Here is a 7,223-nt window from a genome sequence, read left to right as displayed (position 1 = left end):
GTAAGGAAAATCCGAGAGTAGCGGGCCCACGTCGGACCGGATGGGGTGACGTATATTATTTACATATATTACGTGTCATGTCATTACTTGTGAGGGTTCTAGGGTAATCGGGTCCCACTTACGAAAGTTCTAGGGGTTTAAGAGGTCTTTCCATCATTTGCACACTTTCTAGTTCAATTCTATTGAACAAAAAGTGGAAAACTTTAGGTGCGGATTCCGGGGAACCGAGTTGTCCCCGAGGCTCGTACCCAACTTATTTCAACTAAGACATGCCATAGAAAGAAGGGTGAAGCATTACATACCTCTTTCCGCTCCTTTTGCTATTCCAAATTCACGTCACAATTTCTTCAAAATCTGCAAATTGGTCGTTTTTACCAAAACTCTCATTAGTATACTTAGAGTTGAAATCTTAAGGAAACACTTGGCTACCGAAATTTCGGCAGCATTTCCTCTGTAAATATACCATCCTCAACATTCAACATAGCCAAATTCTCAACCAACACAATCCGGGAATTCAAACCCGGCCAAACTATTAACATAATCAACAATCGCACTAGCAATTCACATATTTCATCCAAGATGCATGATTTCAATTTATTACCTTCTTCAAAACCTTCCGACTCCAATGAACACGATAACAACGTTATAGTATATATTCCAACGACATCATACCAATATCATTACATACTATCCATGCAAGAACATTATTCTTCAATATACATAATCTTCCAATTACCAATACTTTACCACACTTATCAAGTCTTTACTTGCTATATGCAATCTACAATACAACAACTAAAACACTAAATATAACTTGCTCATTATTCTTCAACAATACCAATAGTCGTAATATCATTTCCAACACCAACATATGCCATAAAACAACCCACACACTATTTTCCAAATTTCTCAACCAACCCACTTGTGATACAACTATTTAATAACTTTATTTCCGTAAAGAAGTTGAAATTAGTACTAACAACATCAATAATAACATCCCTAACATCCTACAAGATAGATATATGTATATTTCGTCCAATTTCTCTTCAAATCTCAACCCACAAATTAACAACATCAATACAACAAACTATCACCTTGTTCTTGCCATTATTTCTTAATTCATATTGATAGAGAAAGAGATTCAACAAATTCATACCTTGTTTTTCATGAAGGTAGCCAAATATTCAACATTTACTTTTTTCCAAGCCACTCCAACTCCAAAATGAAATCATATTTCTGACTATGCGTTGCCCGGACTTCGATTAGTACTTCGTAGCTTGAAATTTCGCCCAAAATCTTCACTTTTATGTGAGATTAAGAGCCTTTTAATGGCTGAATTTTCTGGAACTTTGTAGCATTTTTTGTGATCAAAATGGGGGTTTTTAGCCCTTTTATAGAGGGTGGGCCGACGTACTGTAGCTACAGTACTGCTGCAGTACTGTAGCAGTGCTGTAGCAGCTCTGTTTCTGCGCGACAGTTCAGTTTGTAACGTCTATAATTCTCTACTCCGACGCCCTATCGACTAGCGGTTTGTTGCATTACAAACTAGACTCGACGAACTTCATTTTAGGCTTTTGAAACGCCTTAAAACTCTAAATATACATGGAGATATACCCCTCGAAATTTGACTAAAAATCTTTCCAGCATTTCTCAAATTTTCATCGAACTTATTTTCTTCAATTTGCTCGATCTCGAAATATTCCGAAACTCTCCATACATGATATTTATCACTTATTATACTAATAATGATCATGTTCTCGTGTTTCAAAATACTCTTTCCCGATTACGACTTACGAGATCGTAATTCACCCTCTTTCTTCGTTGTTACGTACTTTCCATGGCTTGTGCTTTTCAAAACAATATGGGACGTTTCCGACACTCCGTTACTACGGTGAGGTAAATGTCATACTCTTGCTCTGAAAACGCGGGGTGTAACAGATCCTTACATGAGTCCTCATTCCATGTCATGGGTTTCTTTTATAGCTGCTCTTTCCATTATGCCCGTTCCTTATCCTTTACCTTGTTTTCCTTATAATCGAACTCCTTGACCCTTCACGAGTCATTGCTCCATGTCATAGGTTTTTCTAACTCACTGTGTCACCTCATTATCCTTGTTCTTTCCGGGTCTTTCCTTTTCTATTATTGTCTCGTCACCGCACCTTAACGGAAGCCATGTCTTAGTACACAATCCTTACTTAACGGTTCAATGTAGCCGTAGGCTATTTCTTTATCCTCAGGTCTATCTCTTAGTATACTCATTGTTATTTCGCTTCTATTCTTCTCCCAAGTATTCTTGCGACACGCCGACATATTTTAAACTCTGAATCCAAGCTAATAGATTTCCTTTTCTGACACTTGATAGTGTTGCAATTCCTTTTTAGGTCTACTATAATATGGCCTCCCCCCCTTTAGGGGGCTCCTTATATGCCAACAGTCCTTCTACGAAATCTTGGTCTATCCCTTATCCCTCATCTCTTTGAGGTTTCTTACCTTTCACTTCCCTACGATACTTTGATCTCTTTGTTTTCCCTCTACTCACTCTTTATTTTCCAAGTGTTGTTATACTAGAATTTCCAATCTTTACCTATAGTAGAACAATAATAATTTACCTGGCAACAGTTTCACCGTTTATCTTTGCCACCCTTCGGACTTCGGTACCCTTGCGTGATCAATGCCTCTTTTTCCGTAGCTCCGGTCGCTGGGACTCACATGTCCTCCGATACAATCTTATATGGGATACGCTATACCTTTATGTATATATATATATACTTGCTATCAACTATCCCACAAAATACTTCCAACAACTATTCAAGCCTATCCTCACCTCAAAGCTGTAATGCGCTTTCTGTCTCTTCACCGATCTAGTTTGCCTCGTCTTACGCGTCTTCCTATGGTCTCCAACCATTCTGTATATCCTAGTTTTCCTTAGACTACCCTAGCTATTCATTTGTCTCTTATGTCTCAATCTATAGAATTTCTTGCCAACTTCCCCGGGGGTCACCCATCATGGAATTGCTCCCACCTGAGCACGCTTAACCCAAAAACTTCACTGGAATTCGGTGTCTTAATGCTGATATTTTTGCGTCCGCTTCCTCACACGACCTTTATTACATGTTCTGGAGCAAGTCGAAGTCTTACAGGTTCCGAAACATTTTCGTAACACGTCCTTTCCTTTATAATTACCGTTTTACCCTTCACCTTCGTGTATCACTTCCTTTCATCCTAGATTCCCAGATTTTCAGTGGTAGCAAATATACCTTCTTCGCCATGAAAAATCCATATCTTTCTGAAACAACGCATCTCACCTATTGCCTATTCACAACATTTCCCTTGTCCCCGTTTCTTCCTTATAGGCGTATCTATTTTAACAGAACCTCCTTTACCATTCTTACTTTTCAAAATCTGTACGTAACAAATATCGACAATACTTCACAGAACACACAGCTATGGGACATATTTCCGCCATCCAGGACTTCCAATTTCAAGTAACCGAACAAATATTCAGGCTTACCTCTGTGACTTGCCATATCATCGCTCGCCTTCTTCCGTCACCACTAGGCGTCTGCGGAAATCGACGGTTAGTATAAGGAATCTTATTTCCTATGACTTGGCTCTATCGCACGATCTAAGACAGAAAGAAGGTCAACAATCCCTAGATGCCCCGCATCCTCCTGTTTATAAATGTGGCCGGCTTCACACCCATAAACAGGACTCTACTGGACACGACTTTGACGACAACCCTTAGACCGACCTGCTCTGATACCACTTTGTCACACCCCGACTTTACTAGGGTGTGATGGGCACCCGACCCCGTATCTGGAGCCGAGCGAACCCGCTGACTCTTATTACATATATAAACCCTTGAATTAATTAAGAATAGAATACATAGTAGGCTCTCCAATATTTTTTTCATAAGCAAAGTCTGTCATCATATGGGACCCGTGACCTGAAACATAATAACATATTGACAGACGAAGCCATATACAAGGCTGACACTCTATACCCACGACTCTGTCTGCAAAGTCTCTAGCATCGAACAAAATATCATGGCTCATATACTCTGACTCGACCGCACTCCAGAATAAGTGGAGCCTACCAACCCCGCTGGAACATCTTCTATGCTAGCTTCAACTCTTCTGGGTGTACCTGCGCGGCATAGATGCAGCCCCCGAAGAAGAGGGGTCAGTACGAGCAATGTACTGAGTATGTAAGGCAAGAATAGTAACATAGCAAGAATTGTGCGCATGAATAATAACTGCATAGAAACATAGAACATGTCATAGGATAAAAGAGTAACCTGTACATATGAGTGCCGCTGAGGGCGAATACCGTGCATGCTTGTCTTTCCCTTTTAAAAACATTTCTTTTTCATAGACATAGAAAATAGAACTTATATCATGTCATGTCTTATCATATCATATCATATCGTATCATATCATATGAGATCATGTCATATCATATCGTGTCATATCATATCAGGTCATAGCATATCATGTCATATCATATCAGGTCATAGCATAGCATGTCATATCATATCAGGTCATAGCATAGCACCGAACAATGTCGGCTCGCCCACATAGCACCGAAATACATCGGCTCGCCCATATATCCCGCGTCCGGGATGATAAGCCAGCTGACCAGGTGGCAATGAAACATGTTTCCCTTCCCTTCCCCCATGTATCCCTTCCCCCACCCCATGTTCATATACATATCTTATATACATATGTCATATAAACATGTAGGAGAGCCCAAAGAAAATCATGTATCCATCGGAGTGACGTAAGGTCGGTGACCTCCGATTACATTATGGAATAACCGTGATCGCTTTGTCTCACCTTGAAGGAACGAGTATTTTAAGGCGAGATTATCAACGGAGAATAGCGTTGCAAGAAAACATAGAATGAAGTCATGGATATCATAGAAATCAATTCATCTGCTTTGGAATCTCTAGAAGATAGTGTCATAACCAAGGAATAGAATTAAAGATCAATAACTAGTTTGATACTTTCATATTCATATAAAATCCTTAGCTTAAGACTCTTAGTCATGGAATCATTCTTGTCATACTTATCATAGACGTATTCTCTTCCTTAGCATCATCGTTATCATTGTCATCATAGACGTATTTCCATTAGAATGGTACAGTACTTATCGTTTGATAATCAGAACAAGGATCAAAAGTTTCCTTTGGATTCTGCTTCAAAATAAGTCAAGCGGAACAATAAGGAAAATCCGGGAACAATGGGCCCACCTCGGGCCGAGTGAGGTAGCGTACACAATTTACATATGTTACATTTCATGGCGTCATTTGTGAGGGTTTTAAGGTAGTCGGGTCCTATTTATGCAGGTTCTAGATGTTTAGGAAGTTTTTCCAACATTTCACACAATTTCTAGTTCAATTCTACTGAATGAAAAAGGGAAACTTTAGATGCGGATTCCGGAGAGTAGAGTTGTCCCCAAGGCTCGTATCCGACCTATTACGTCTAAGACATGCCATAGAAGGAAGAGTAAAGCCTTACATACCTTTTTCCGCTCCTTATGCTACTCCAAATTCAAGTTGCAAATCCGCCAAAATCTACAATTTGGTCACATTTACCAAACATTGATTAGAGCATTTAGAAGTGGGATCTTAAGGTAACATTTGTCTACCGAAATTTCGGCAGTACTTCCCCTATAAATACACCATCTCCAAAACTTCAACTTAGCCAATTTAATCAACGACAATCCGGGAATTCAACCCGGCCAAACTATCAACAACAATGCCAATAATCATAGTAACAATTTCAATTAACATACTACTTCCTTCAAGACTTTCCAACTCCAACAAAAACAATAACAACCTTATAATTTATATTCCAACAACACCATACTAACAACCTTATATGCCATACATGCAAGAACATCATATTCAATCTTCATAAACTTCTAGAACAAGTTTCCAACAATTACCACCTAAACTAAAATTATTAAGCTTCCATTTTCCACCATAGATTTCACTACAACAACAACCAACATACAAGATAAAATTTTCTCACTCTCTTCCATACCACCTAAGCACCACACGGCCACACATACACACTACATACTTTCATGAGTTTCATTTACTTCAACATACCACAACATGCATGAATCATCTATAACCACAACAATCATGGTACTAAGTAAAATTAATTCATCACTTCTACATAAGTCAACCACCCACACGGCTACAACCAACATGCATACATTTCATGAATTTCATTCATTTTGACACATTATAATACTCACAAACCATCCATAACACATAAAAGAGATGAAACCTTACCTTTTTCTCCAACTTCCCACTTGGTTTAGGGTTGGTATATGACACCAAAAAGCCTTCTACTTGCTTCAACAATTGTCTCATGTTAAAGAGGACCTTCCAATCACTTGGACTACCACAAGAAAATATTTTTTTGGATCAACCTCCACGGCCTTCATGTTTGGCCACCATGGCCGAACCACCTCCCCTCTTTTCTTCTTTCTTTTGTTTTTGTTCTTTCTTCCAATTTCTTGAATTAAAAGATGTCCCCATATATATATATATATATATATATATATATATATACTTAGCCTCTTCCAATATCATATAAGCACATGGCCATTCTCTCCAATTTTCTAGAGCCTTCTTCAAATTAAATAAGAATAACTAATGTCTTGTTTTATAAGCTTTGACCCATATGTATAATTACATAGTCAAAAGAGGCACACCACCTTAGGTTGGACGGCCACTTTGGCCCCTTCAAGAAATTTCTTGAACACTTTTGGTCCTCCAAGAATATTCTTGAAAATTATGTGAAATTACCGTTTTACCCCTAGCCTTCCATAATATTACCATAGGTCATTTTGCGAATTTCTGTTTTTACCCGTGGCCTTTCCTAATATTTCCATACTACCAATGTACATAAATAATATTCTTAACAACTCGTACATCAAATAACTCTTGAAAATGATCTTGTCCTTAACTTGCCACGACTTTCTCGAATTATCCGAATGTATGAAATACGGGATATAACACAGCAAGCCCGAGTGAAATGCAAGAAAGGCTTAACTCTCATACTGAATGGGAATTTCTCTCGAGAAGGATGACCTCCTTAGCGGAAGAAAGCAGCTCTCTCCAAGAAAAAATAAGCATTCTCGCCAGAAGAGCCCCATAATATACGAATTTTTTGTTTTGCTATCAAGCCAGTTCCATTCTTCGTTCC

The sequence above is a fragment of the Lycium barbarum genome, chromosome 4, assembly GCF_019175385.1.
Source record: "Lycium barbarum isolate Lr01 chromosome 4, ASM1917538v2, whole genome shotgun sequence".
Taxonomy (NCBI): Eukaryota; Viridiplantae; Streptophyta; class Magnoliopsida; order Solanales; family Solanaceae; genus Lycium; species Lycium barbarum.
The sequence above is the reverse complement of the archived record's forward strand: the minus strand, read 5'-3'. Positions refer to the sequence as shown.